Source organism: Peromyscus leucopus, chromosome 2, assembly GCF_004664715.2.
Source record: "Peromyscus leucopus breed LL Stock chromosome 2, UCI_PerLeu_2.1, whole genome shotgun sequence".
Lineage (NCBI taxonomy): Eukaryota > Metazoa > Chordata > Mammalia > Rodentia > Cricetidae > Peromyscus > Peromyscus leucopus.
In genome coordinates, this window is record NC_051064.1 from 140,328,731 (window position 1) to 140,342,570 (window position 13,840).

Below are 13,840 nucleotides of genomic sequence, written 5' to 3' on the forward strand. Positions count from 1 at the left end.
ATGGAGGTTCTTCGATGCCCATCATCTTCTCTGAAGTAGATTGGTGCTGCCAGGAGCAGATGTATCTCCCTGTCATGAAAAGCCTTATGTTATTAAAACATCTTACTATGCCATAATCTGTAGGTTTCTGAAATGTTTGAAGACCATCTTTCTATTGAAAACATACCTAATACAACTACAAGTTTGATTGTTATAGATGACTAACTACTAACCTGCATTTCTTAATTATCCTAAATAGTTTATAATAATAGCTTTCAAGGACTAGAACTTTACATTACATTTTTTTTGATATATATTTTTTATTTTACAATACCATTCAGTTCTACATATCAGCCATGGGTTCCCCTATTCTCCTCCCTCCCACGCCCTCCCCTTACCCCAGCCCACCCTCCATTCCCACCTCCTCCAGGACAAGTCCTCCCCCGAGGACTGTGATCAACTTGGTAGACTCAGTCCAGGGAGGTCCAGTCCCTTCCTCCCAGACTAAGCCAAGTGTCCCTGCATAAGTTCCTGGTTTCAAACAGCCAATTCATGCAATGAGCACAGGACTTGGTCCCACTGCCTAGATGCCTCCCAAACTGATCAAGCCAATCAACTGTCTCACCTATTCAGAGGCCTGTTCCAGCTGGGAGCCCCTCAGCCTTTGGTTCATAGTTCATGTGTTTCCATTCATTTGGCTATTTTTTTTCAATAATTGAGTAAAACTGAAATTTATTATATGCCACAGTCGTCCTAGGGACCTCCATGCTATATATATATAGCCTTTATGGTTCTATGGGTTGTGGTCTGATTGTTCATTTTATATCTAGAATCCACCAATGAGTGAGTACATACCATAACTGTCTTTCTGGGTTTGGGTTACCTCACTCAGGATGATTTTTTCTAGTTCCATCCATTTGCCTGCAAATTTCATGCTTTCATTGTTTTTCTCTGCTGAGTAGTACTCCATTGTGTATATGTACCACATTTTTTTCATCCATTCTTCCGTTGATGGGCATCTAGGTTGTTTCCAGGTTCTGGCTATTACAAATAGTGCTGCTATGAACATAGCTGAGCATGTATCTTTATGGTATGTATCAGCATTCTTTGGTATATGCCCAAGAGTGGTATGGCTGGGTCTTGAGGTAGTTCGATTCCTAATTTTCTGAGAAACCGCCATACTGATTTCCACAGTGGTTGTACAAGTTTACATTCCCACCAACAGTGGAGGAGTGTTCCCTTTGCTCCACATCCTCTCCAACATTGGTTGTCATTGGTGTTTTTGATTGTAGCCATTCTAACAGGTGTAAGGTGGTATCTCAGAGTCGTTTTGATTTGCATTTCTCTGATGATTAAGGATGTTGAGCATTTCTTTAAATGTCTTTCAGCCATTTGTAGTTCTTGTTTTGTGAATTCTCTGTTTAGCTCTTTAGCCCATTTTTTAATTGGACTGTTCAGTGCTTTGATGTCTAGTTTCTTGAGTTCTTTATATATTGTGGAGATCAATCCTCTGTCAGATGTGGGGTTGGTGAAGATCTTTTCCCAATCTGTTGGCTGTCTTTTTGTCTTATTGACTGTGTCTTTTGCCCTGCAAAAGCTTCTCAGTTTTGAGAGGTCCCATTTATTAATGGTTGTGCTCAGGGTCTGTGCTGTCGGTGTTTTATTTAGGAAATGGTCTCCAGTGCCAATGCGTTCAAGAGTGCTTCCTATTTTCTTTTCTATTAAGTTTAGTGTAACTGGATTTATGTTTAGGTCTTTGATCCACTTGGACTTGAGTTTTGTGCATGGTGACAGATATGGATCTATTTGTAATCTTTTACATATTGACATCCAGTTATGCCAGCACCATTTGTTGAAGATACTTTCTTTGTTCCATTGTATAGTTTTGGCTCCTTTGTCAAAAACCAGGTGTTCATATGTGCATGGATTAATGTCAGGGTCTTCAATTCGATTCCATTGGTCTGTATGTCGGTTTTTATACCAGTACCAAGCTGTTTTTATTACTATAGCTCTATAGTAGAGTTTGAGGTCCGGGATGGTGATGCCTCCAAGGGTTGCTTTATCGTACAGGATTCTTTTAGCTATCCTGGGTCTTTTGTTTTTCCATATAAAGTTGAGTATTTTTCTTTCCAAGTCTGTGAAGAATTGTGTTGGGATTTTGATGGGGATTGCATTGAATCTGTAGATTGCTTTTGGTAAGATTGCCATTTTTACTATGTTAATCCTACCTATCCATGAGCATGGGAGATCCTTCCATTTTCTGATATCTTCTTCAATTTCTTTCTTTAGAGATTTAAAGTTCTTATCAAAAAGGTCTTTCACTTGTTTAGTTAGTGTTATTCCAAGGTATTTTATATTATTTGTGGCTATTGTAAAGGGTGATGTTTCTCTGACTTCTTTCTCAGCCCTTTTATCATTTGTGTATAGGAGGGCTACTGATTTTTTTGAGTTGATCTTGTATCCTGCCACTTTACTGAAGGAGTTTATCAGCTGTAGAAGTTCCCTGGTAGAGTTTTTGAGGTCACTTATATATACTATCATATCATCTGCAAATAGTGAAAGTTTGACTTCTTCCTTGCCAATTTGTATCCCTTTGATCTCCTTTTGTTGTCTTATTGCTCTAGCTAGAACTTCTAGTACTATATTGAATAAATATGGGGAGAGTGGACAGCCTTGTCTTGTTCCTGAATTTAGTGGTATCGCTTTGAGTTTCTCTCCATTTAATTTGATGTTTGCTGTTGGCTTGCTATAAATTGCTTTTATTATGTTTAGAAATGTTCCTTGTATTCCTATTCTTTCTAAGACCTTTATCATGAAGGGGTGTTGGATTTTGTCAAAGGCTTTTTCAGCATCTAGGGAGATGATCATGTGGTTTTTTTCTTTCAGTTTGTTTATATGGTGTATTACATTGACTGATTTCCGTATATTGAACCATCCTTGCATCCCTGGGATGAATCCTACTTGGTCGTGATGGATGATTGTTTTGATGTATTCTTGGATTCGGTTTGCCAATATTTTGTTGAGTATTTTTGCATCAATGTTCATGAGGGAGATTGGTCTGTAGTTCTCTTTCTTTGTTGCATCTTTGTGTGGTTTGGGTATCAGGGTAATTGTAGCCTCATAAAAAGAGTTTGGTAGTGTTCCTTCTGTTTCTATTGTGTGGAACACTTTGAAGAGGATTGGTATTAGTTCTACTTTGAAAGTCTGGTAGAATTCTGCACTGAAACCATCTGGTCCTGGGCTTTTTTTAGTTGGGAGACTTTTGATGACTGTTTCTATTTCTTTAGGGGTTATTGGTCTATTTAAATGGTTTATCTGGTCTTGATTTAATTTTGGTATTTGGTATTTATCCAGAAAATTGTCCATTTCTTCCTGGTTTTCCATTTTTGTGGAGTACAGGTTTTTGAAGTATGATCTGATGATTCTCTGGATTTCCTCATTGTCTGTTGTTATGTCTCCCTTTTCATTTCTGATTTTGTGAATTTGGGTGCTCTCTCTTTGCCTTTTGGTTAATTTGGCTAGTGGTTTGTCTATATTGTTGATTTTTTCAAAGAACCAACTCTTTGTTTCATTGATCTTTTGTATTGTTCTCTTGTTTTCTATTTTGTTGATTTCAGCCCTCAATTTGATTATTTCCTGGCGTCTATTTCTCCTGGGTGAGTTTGTTTCTTTTTGTTCTAGAGCTTTCAGTTGTGCTGTTAATTCATTGGTATGGGATTGCTCCATCTTCTTTATGTGTGCATTTAGAGCTATGAATTTTCCTCTTAGCACTGCTTTCATAGTGTCCCATAAGTTTGGGTATGTTGTACTTTCATTTTCATTGAATTCTAGGAACTCTTTAATTTCTGTCTTTATTTCTTCCTTGACCCATTGATGTTTCAGGTGGGCATTATTCAGTTTCCATGAGTTTGTGGGTTTTCTATAATTTTTGTTGTTATTGAGTTCTAACTTTAAGGCATGGTGGTCTGATAAGATACAGGAGGTTATTCCAATTTTTTTTGTATCTGTTGAGATTTGTTTTGTGTCCAAGCATGTGGTCAATTTTTGAGAAGGTTCCATGGGGTGCTGAGAAGAAGGTATATTCTTTTGTGTTAGGATGGAATATTCTGTAGATATCTATTAGGTCCATTTGAGTCATAACATCTGTTAGGTCCTTTATTTCTTTGTTAAGTTTCAGTCTGGTAGATCTATCTTTTGGTGAGAGTGGTGTGTTAAAATCTCCCACTACTAATGTGTGGGGTTTGATGTGTGTTTTAAACTTTAGTAGTGTTTCTTTTATGAATGTGGGTGCTTTTGTATTTGGAGCATAAATGTTTAGAATCTAGACTTCATCTTGGTGGATTTTTCCCGTGATGAATATGTAATGTCCATCCTGGTCTCTTTTGATTGATTTTAGTTTGAAGTCTATTTTATTAGATATTAGGATAGCTACACCAGCTTGTTTCTTAGGTCCATTTGCTTGGAAAACCTTTTCCCAGCCCTTTACTCGGAGGTAGTGTGTGTCTTTGGAGTTAAGGTGTGTTTCTTGTATGCAGCATATGGATGGGTCCTGTTTTCTTATCCATTCTGTTAGCCTGTGTCTTTTTATAGGTGAGTTGAGACCATTGATATTGATGGATATTAATGACCAGTGATTGTTAATTCCTGTTATTTTTTTGGTTGTGTTGTGTTGTCCTTCTGTGGTGTATGTTGGTGTAGGATTATCTATTGCTTGATTTTTCATGGATGTGTTTAGCTTCTTTGGGTTGAATTTTCCCTTCTAGTGCTTTCTGTAGGGCTGGGTTTGTGGACAGGTATTGATTAAATCTGGTTTTATCCTGGAATATTTTGTTTACTCCGCCTATGGTGATTGAGAGTTTTGCTGGGTATAATAGTCTGGGTTGGCATCCGTGGTCTCTTAGTGTCTGCATGAGGTTTGTCCATGATCTTCTAGCTTTCATAGTCTCTATTGAGTAGTCTGGTGTTATTCTGATGGGTTTGCCTTTATATGTTACTTGGTCCTTTTCCTTTGCAGCTCTTAATATTTTTTCTTTATTCTGTGTGTTTAGTGTTTTGATTATTATGTGGCGAGGGGACTTTTTTTTTGGATCCAGCCTAATCGGTGTTCTGTAAGCTTCTTGTATCTTCATAGGTATTTCTTTCTTTAGGTTAGGAAAGTTTTCTTCTATGATTTTGTTGAATATATTTTCTGTGCCTTTGAGTTGGTATTCTTCTCCTTCTTCTATCCCTATTATTCTTAGGTTTGGTCTTTTCATGGTGTCCCAAATTTCCTGGACGTTTTGTGTTAGGACTTTTTTGTCTTTATTGTTTTCTTTGACTGACGAATCTATTTTCTCTATCGTGTCTTCAGTGTCAGAGATTCTCTGTTCCATCTCTTGCAATCGGTTGGTTATGCTTGTTTCTGTAGTTCCTATTCGTTTTGTCAGGATTTTTATTTCCAGCATTCCCTCAGCATGTGTTTTCTTTATTGTCTCAAATTCATTTTTCAGATCTTGGAATGTTTCTTTCATCTGTTTAATTGCTTTTTCTTGGCTTGATTTGATTTCTTCCCATTTTTTGTTCGTTTTTTTCTTCCATTTCTTTAAGGGAGTTTTTAATTTCCTCTTTAATGGAGTTTTTCATTTCCTCTTTAAGGGAAGTTTTTATTTCCTCTTTAAGGGAGTTTTTTATTTCCTCTTTAAGGAAAGTTTTTATTTCCTCTTTAAGGTAGTTTTTCAATTCCTCTTTAAGGAAAGTTTTTATTTCCTCATTGAGGGAATGTTTTATTTCTTCTTTAAGGACCTCTATCATCTTCTTAATGTCATTTTTAGGGTTGATTTCTTCTGTTTCTTCTGTCATGGTATGTTTAGGTCTTGCAGGTGTAGAATCACTAGGTTCTGATGTTGCCATATAGGTCTTTATGTTGTTGCCTGTATTTTTGCACTGGCATCTACTCATCTCTTCCTCTGTGAGGTGCAGGTGGTGTCTGTGTCTGAGAGTGCCTCTCTTGTTCTAATTTTTAGTCTTGGTTTAGTAGTGGTTCTTGGTTAAATTGGTTCTATTGGGCTATTTCTTCAGGGGCAGCTGATTTCAATCGGTGAATTATATACTTATGATTCTGGTGATCTGGTTTGGTGTCTGGGTAGCGCCTTCTTCTGTGTTCCCAGGTCACGTTTTGTTCATTTGTCAACTCCTCAGCTGATCTTATTTCTTCAGACTTTAAACTGTAGGCATCTGAATCCTCTCCCAGATGGGTTTCAGCTGAGCAGGGTAGTCTCACCAACACCTCCAAGTTGTTGGGTTTCACAGGATCAGCAGCTGGGCCCTGGGTTGTCCTCAGACGGAGTGTTCAGATTCGTTCTGGTTCTGACCACCGAGATAGCTTCTTCCCCAGATGTTGGGGTTAGGGGCGTCCCTGTTCCAAGCTGCGTCTGCTTGTCTCCGTCCCTGGGCCTGTTTACCTCTGCAGACTGCCGCCGGGCCTGTATGTGTCCCTGTCAGCTGCCGCTGGGTCTGTCTGCCTCTGGGGGCTGCCACCGGGCCTGAATGTCTCTGCAGGCTGCAGCCGGGACTGAATGTCCCTGTCGGCCTTTGCCGCCGGGCCCGTTTACCTCAGCGGGCCGCTGCTGGGCCCGTCTACCTCCACAGGCCGCCGCCACAGGCCTACCTGCGTCTGCTTGTCTCTGCCGCCGGGCCTGTCTACCTCTGTGGGCCGCCGCTGGGCCTGAATGTCTCTGCCGGCTGCCGCAGGGCCTGAATGTCCCTGTCGGCCGCTGCCGCCGGGTCCGTTTACCTCAGCAGGCCGCCGCTGGGCCCGTCTACCGCTGTGGGCTGCCGCTGGGCCTGAATGTCTCTGCCGGCTGCCGCTGGGCCTGAATATCCCTGTCGGCTGCCGCCGCTGGGCACGTCTACCTCAGCGGGCTGCTGCTGGGCCTGTCTACCTCCATGGGCTGCCGCCGCAGGCCTACCTGTGTCTGCATGTCTCTGCCGCCGGGCCTGTCTACCTCTGTGGGCCGCCGCTGGGCCTGAATGTCTCTGCCGGCTGAGGCAGGGCCTGAATGTCCTGTCGGCCGCTGCCGCCGGGCCGTTTACCTCAGCGGGCCGCCGCTGGGCCCGTCTACCTCTGTGGGCCGCCGCTGGGCCTGAATGTCTCTGCCCTACATTACATTTTTAAATGAGCAGCATAGGTACAATAACTTAAACAAGAGTAGAAACATATATATATTATGTTAAAACAAAAATAACGTTAAATTTGTATCAATATACAAAAATCCATACCAATATAAAATATTTGAGACTAGTAGTTGCTTTTTAATCTAAAAGTAGATTCAGTAATCTACCCTTTTATCCTATCATTCCTACATCCCCCTATTTTCTTTTCAGAAAGCAATCCCTATGGTGATATTTTATTTGTACTGAAATGTGATTTTATTTGTATGTTAATAAATAAAGTTGCCTGGGGGTCAGAGCTAATAGCAAGCCATAGTAGAAGCCTCGCAGTGGTAGCACATGCCCTTAATCCCGATCACATGACAGGCAGAGCTAGACGGATCTCTGTGTGTTCAAGAATACAGCCAGCATGGAGACACACGCCTTTAATCTCAATACCAACCATAGAAGACCTGGAGGTCTGTAAAAATGGGCAATGACGAGGAGGTCATGTAGTTGGGTTTACAACCAATGAGAAGGCAGAATAGAAAGTCAATAAAAAGGACAAACACACAGGAAGTAGGTCTCTTGCAGAGAGGTAGGACAGCAACGGCAGTGAAGGGTAAGGTTTTTAATCTCAGTTCTTAGCTATTGCTCTGACCTCTTGGCTTTTAACTCTGTATTTGGCTCTGTGTTTCTTATTTAACAAGCCAATTACATCTACAAATCCCTAAATCTAACTTCCTTTGCTTAGTTTCTTCCCTGACTATGACCAGTAACAACTTGCAACCCATCCCCCTAAATGATGACAAACATTCATAACTCACCAAACAACCAAAAACCACCCACCCCACTACTTTCTGCTGTCTAGAGGACATCTTTAGGGGACCCTGAGAAAATTGGTTAATGGTCAAGTCCTGGAAGAGCTAGCTAGTTGTTGTCCAATCCCTGTGTGATGGGAAAGTGCAGGGCTCATCTGAAGTCTTGGCTAGAGTAGTCTGTGAGGCCAGACCCTCTCAGCTAGCAGCTTTGAAGTTGTGCTGAGCAGTTTGTAGTCTGAAACTGATCTTTGGTGGTGTTTGTCACCTTAATGGCTATACTACAGTTCTGGTGGCTTTGTCCTTGCAGGGTCCCATAACCTTTAGGAGACCTCAAAAGTCGCTGTTAGGAATGGCCATGGGTCATTGCAGAAAACTTACACATTTTAAATGTCATAAACAGCCAGTCTCTAAAAGGTTAGAAGGCCACAATCTATTAAGTACAACCACGGTACAAACTTAGTTCCAAATTACCTGCTTCAGACTCAAACCTGAAAACATGCACAGAAAGCTAGATGAAGCTTATTTCTAGAATTAGTTAGTACTCTGTATGACTACTAATATTTCGAGAGAAAGTTTATATATACACATAGTAAACTTGTGAATTTTGAGATAATAATGGAGTTATAAGTAGTTGTAAGCTGCTTCATGTGGGCGCTGGGACTTGAACTCAGGTCCTCTGCAAGAACAGTACATGTTCTTAGCCACTGAACAATCTCTCCATGGGAGCTTGGACTTGAATTCTGGTCCTGTGCAAGAACAATACATGTTCTTAACCACGGAGCAGTCTTTCCAGCTCCCCTGGGCTCAGTTTTTGCTGTTGTTGTTTGTTTGAAGAGAGAATCTTACTATATAGCCCTTGCTGGCTTAGAACTCACTCTGTAGACCAGGCTTGCCTCAACTCACACATATCCAACTGCCTCTGCCTCCCTGAGTGGTGGGATGATAGGTATTCACCACCACACCCAGACCATGCTCAGTTTTACATGCTGGTTTTTTTTATTTTTTATTTATTTATTTTTTAATAATAATCCATGTGAGAGGCTGGGCATGGTGGCACACAACTTTAATCCCATCACTCAGAAAGCAGAAATCAGGTGGATCTCTGTGAGTTCCAGGCCAGCCTGGTCTACATACTGAGTTCCAGGACAGCCAGAATTACATAGTGAGACCCTGTCTCAAATAATAATAATAATAATAATAATAATAATAATAATAATAATACATGTGAAAAGGGTACAGATAACCATGCTGATTAAGCCAATTAAAATGATCTGAGTTTTTTATTGGCCAGTGACCAAGATCCGGTTTAGGTTTATGCCTGAGTCTTTTGGTGAGGAAGCTCAGGGTACAATGTTTTTAAAGGCAAAACCCACAAAGACCATAATTTACTTCAATGTTAGATGAAGGTCAGAGTAACCTTGAAACATTTGTTTCTGACAGAGCATAGTAATTTTTCCAGATTATGCCATATTATTTCAGACATATCATGATGGTTATTTGCTGGTGGCCATGTCAGGAGCAGCAGAGAGTGTCAGCCCACCAGGAGGGAAATCCCTGATAGGTGAATCTCAGATAGGCAAGGCCCTGAGGCCCCAGACCCCAGAGTGTCTTTTGCTTCTGCTGCCCCTTTACATGTTTGCCCCTGCCATCTTCCTCTGGTATCTGGCATGGTGTGAATGGGTGTGGGGAGATCCCCACTGCCTGAATCATAGTATATTTTTCTCATGGAAACATCCTGTCCTACTGGTTTGTTTGTTTTTTTACCTGTAGATTAATATGAACAACTTCCTTCCTAAGTTGTACTGTCTAATTGATAATAATAGTGTTAGTTTATACAGAGTTTTGATGAATAAAAATAAATACAAGAAATATCACACAGCTAGGCCCTATGAGTTTCAGCTAAGGAGCTGCATAGATGACAGTTCAGGTTAATGATTAAGGAAAATAATTGAGTCCCCAGGAACCAGGCTGGCTCCAGTTCTCTTAATACTGAAGGATGCAGTCACAGGTTTCGTTGTGCATCTTTAGCTGAAACAAAGCCTTAAAATAACTTCAGGTTAGACCAGCTGTTTTTTTTTTTTTTAAGATTTATTTATTTATTATGTATACAGGAGAGGGTGCCAGATCTCATTACAGATGGTTGTGAGCCACCATGTGGGTGCTGGGAATTGAACTCAGGACCTCTGGAAGAGCAGTCAGTGCTCTTAACCTCTGAGCCATCTCTCCAGCCCCCGTAGACCAGCTATTTTGATAATAGCTTTGAGATAAAACAAAACAAAACCAGGGGGAAAAAAGAAAGAAAGAAAACAATCTAAAGTTCACAAAGACACATAACTGAGTTAGAGATTCATTAGGTGAGGATAAAAAAAACATAAAGCAGCCCAATAGTTGGTAGCTGATGTACTTTCCTTGCTAGGTTTGGTTGGTGACCAAAGGTGATGATTAATTCCTTGTGCCCATTTCTGCCCTCAATCTCCTGATATAAAAAACTATTGATGAGCCGGGCGGTGGTGGCGCACGAATTTAATCCCAGCACTTGGGAGGCAGAGGCAGGCTGATCTCTGTGAGTTCGAGGCCAGCCTGGGCTACTAAGTGAGTTCCAGGAAAAGGCGCAAAGCTACACAGAGAAACCCTGTCTCGAAAAACCAAAAATAAATAAATAAATAAATAAATAAATAAATAAATAAATAAATAAAATAAAATCTATTGATGAGTGGGTAGGTACTCTAAACCTTTAAAGTAGAGCTGACTGATTCTTTTCCATATATAAAAGTTTAGGTTTGTGATTCCTTTAAGATCCTTGTAAGGTTACTTTCAAGATAAGTAATGAAGTAATTGGTCCCCCTTTTTTTGTAACTGCAAAACTACAACCTGCCAGAGAAAGACCTGGCTGAGAAAAATATCTTGCTTGCCTACACAGTTAATCTATAATAAGTTGTGTGGGTATGAATGTGCCCTGGGGCATAGCTGTGTGGGCCGCGAAGCTCCTGCAACCCAGAAACACTGGCACAGGCAGAGTGGTGGGGCTGTGTAGCTGTGCCATGGCCACATCAGCCTGGTGCTGCCTGCATTGCTGCAGGGACAGCAGCATCAAGGAGATGCCAGCTGTAAGGTGGACATGCAGCCCATGGGAAGAGGTGTCATTGTGAAGAATGGAAGAAGAATCCGAGGCACAGGAGGTTTTTTTAGCCAGTGTGCCTCTTCATCAGAACAAAAGCTACTTTGAGTTCAAAATCCAGTCTACTGGAATCTGGGGTAAAGGTGTTGCAACTCAGAAAGTTAACTTGAACCAGATCCTCTTGGCTGACACATGCATAATCTGGTGATGAGAAATGAAGGGGCCCCACAACAATGACTCAAACCAGTCTAGAATGATGCCATTGTACCCAAGAACACTATTCAATGATCAGCTTTGGACTGCAAACTCTTCAGGACAGTTTCAAGATGAAATGGTCCGTTATATTACACTTCTAGCCAGAACCTCAGATAACTTTATCCATTACAACTAGTCCTATTGAGACTTAACCATTTAGCTTTCTCGCACGATGTCTCTAAACAGCAAGAAGCAATTTTAATAAAATGATGTCTCCTCTCCCAAAAGTTTTCATCCAGATTAAGGATAAGTTGTTATAGGGTTGGGAGTGGAACAATAAAAATTTAGACTCAGGATTCCTTTTGGAAAAGAAAAAAGGGGAATGGATAGGTACAGTATATTAAGGTAGATTATTGTGTCTACTAGCAAACTAATTTAGCTAACTATCAGCCTTAGATAATTTACACTGATATGAATTCTTGTATATTGATACATATGTAAACCATTTTTATATTCCTATTTAAGGTAATTTGTATACTGATACAAATTCAAAACTATAATCATTATATTGTATACATGTTCCTACTCCTATTTGAAATATTTTGTTTATTGATACAAATGTAAAATTATATTTGTCATACTATATGTATGTTCTACCTCTGTTTAGGATATTTTGTATATAGATGTATATTAGGGATATTGTTATCATATTGCACTATACATTTCTACCTCTGTTTAAGATACTTTGTGTATTGTCACAATTTTGAGGTCATTGTCCTTATACTGTGCATCTGTTTACAGACTGTTTACCTTATTAATGTGAAGCCTTAGTCCTTAGGTTATTTAGGTAGATAAGACTTACAGATTTATAGTCACCCATGCTTGTCATATCTATAGTTATATTAGTTAGATTTTCCAGATTTACAGAAACTTATGTGAGATGGATAGGTAGTCTTCAAACACTTCATAGACCTAGAGAATATGGCATTTAAATGTTTTGATAACTTAGAATTCTGTTGTTATGAGACATGATTGCTCCTGGCAGCACTGATCTACTCCTGAGACAATGTTGGGATTCTAAGACACTCGGTTTGGAAGTCTGTCTTCTTTGAACAGAATGGCTGCTGGGCAAAGAACTGATCTTGCCTCGACTGCTGACAGTATGCACACTGTCCTTTCCAAATGAGCAAGACACAAGGAAAAGAGACCACTGAACTCTGCCAAGACAGGGTAAGATGGTCTTTCAAAATTCCTGTTTCTGAAAATGGTCTGTCAGATATTCTAAGCCTGTAGCCAAATTGGATGCCCCAATGGTGCTGAGAAACTTTAGATGACTGTCCTGGCTGCCAGCCATCTCTGTGTATTCTTGCAAGAATTTCAGAAATTGCTTGCTTGCATTTTCTATTTTCTCAGGTATTGTTATGTTCCTTCTCAGGTCTTTGATGGGATTGATGACTAGATAGTTACAGTTATAATCCCCTCATATCTTAGCTAAGAACATTTCAGATACTAAGTTAGATTTCTTTAAAGATTTATTTATTTATTATGTATACAGTGTTCTGTTTGCATGTATCCCTGCAGGCCAGAAGAGGGAGCCAGATCTCATTACAGAAGGTAGTGAGCCACCATGTGGTTGCTGGGAATTGAACTCAGGACCTCTGGAAGAACAGCCAGTGCTCTTAACCTCTGAGCCATCTCTCCAGCCCCCATAAGATTTTTTTTAGGATAGGACACACCATTTACCTATGTTCTGGACATCTCTGGATTTTAGTATGTGTCTTGTTTGATGTTGTCCTTGCTGGTTGTATTTCTATTTTTGTTTAAGTTATTTCTTTTCCTCTCTCCTGGACAATACTTGATAATAGTTCTTATTGTTAATAATTTTGTATTAGGTTAGAACATTGTGGTTGAAATATTGAGTACCCTCATAAACTTATTTGAGGGTCAGAGAACAGAACAGCCACTATATTAGACATAGAGGTCAGAAAATGGTGGCACACACGCCTTTAATCCTATCACTTGGGAGGCAGAGATCCATTCGGATCTCTGTGAGTTCAAGGCCACACTGGAAACAGCCAGGCATGGTGGTACACACCTTTAATCCCAGGAAATGATGGCAGGAAGCAGAAAGGTATATAAGACATGAGGACCAGGAACTAGAGACTTTTAAGCTTTTAGGCTTTTTAGCAGCATTTCAGCTGAGATCCATTTAGGTGAGGACTCAAAGGCTTTCAGTCTGAAGAGACAAAATCAGCTGAGAAGTTGGTGAGGTGAGGTTGTCTGTGGATTTTTCTGTTTCTCTGATCTCTGAACTATCACCCCAATATCTGGCTCCAAGTTTTCTACTTATAAGACCTTTTAAGATTCATGTTACAGAACATTCTTATTTAGACAAAAGAGGGAGATGTAGTGGGTAGCTGTTCTGTCTATGATCTTGAAGCACAGCCCCTACAGATGTAGCAGGTAACTGCCCTACCTATCTATGACCTTGAAGTACCTGTCCCTGGCATGGCTCAGGGCTACCCTTAAGACCTGAGACACACGTAGGCTCTCTTGAATGTGGGACTAACTCGGACAGCTAGAACAGTGGTCCAGGACC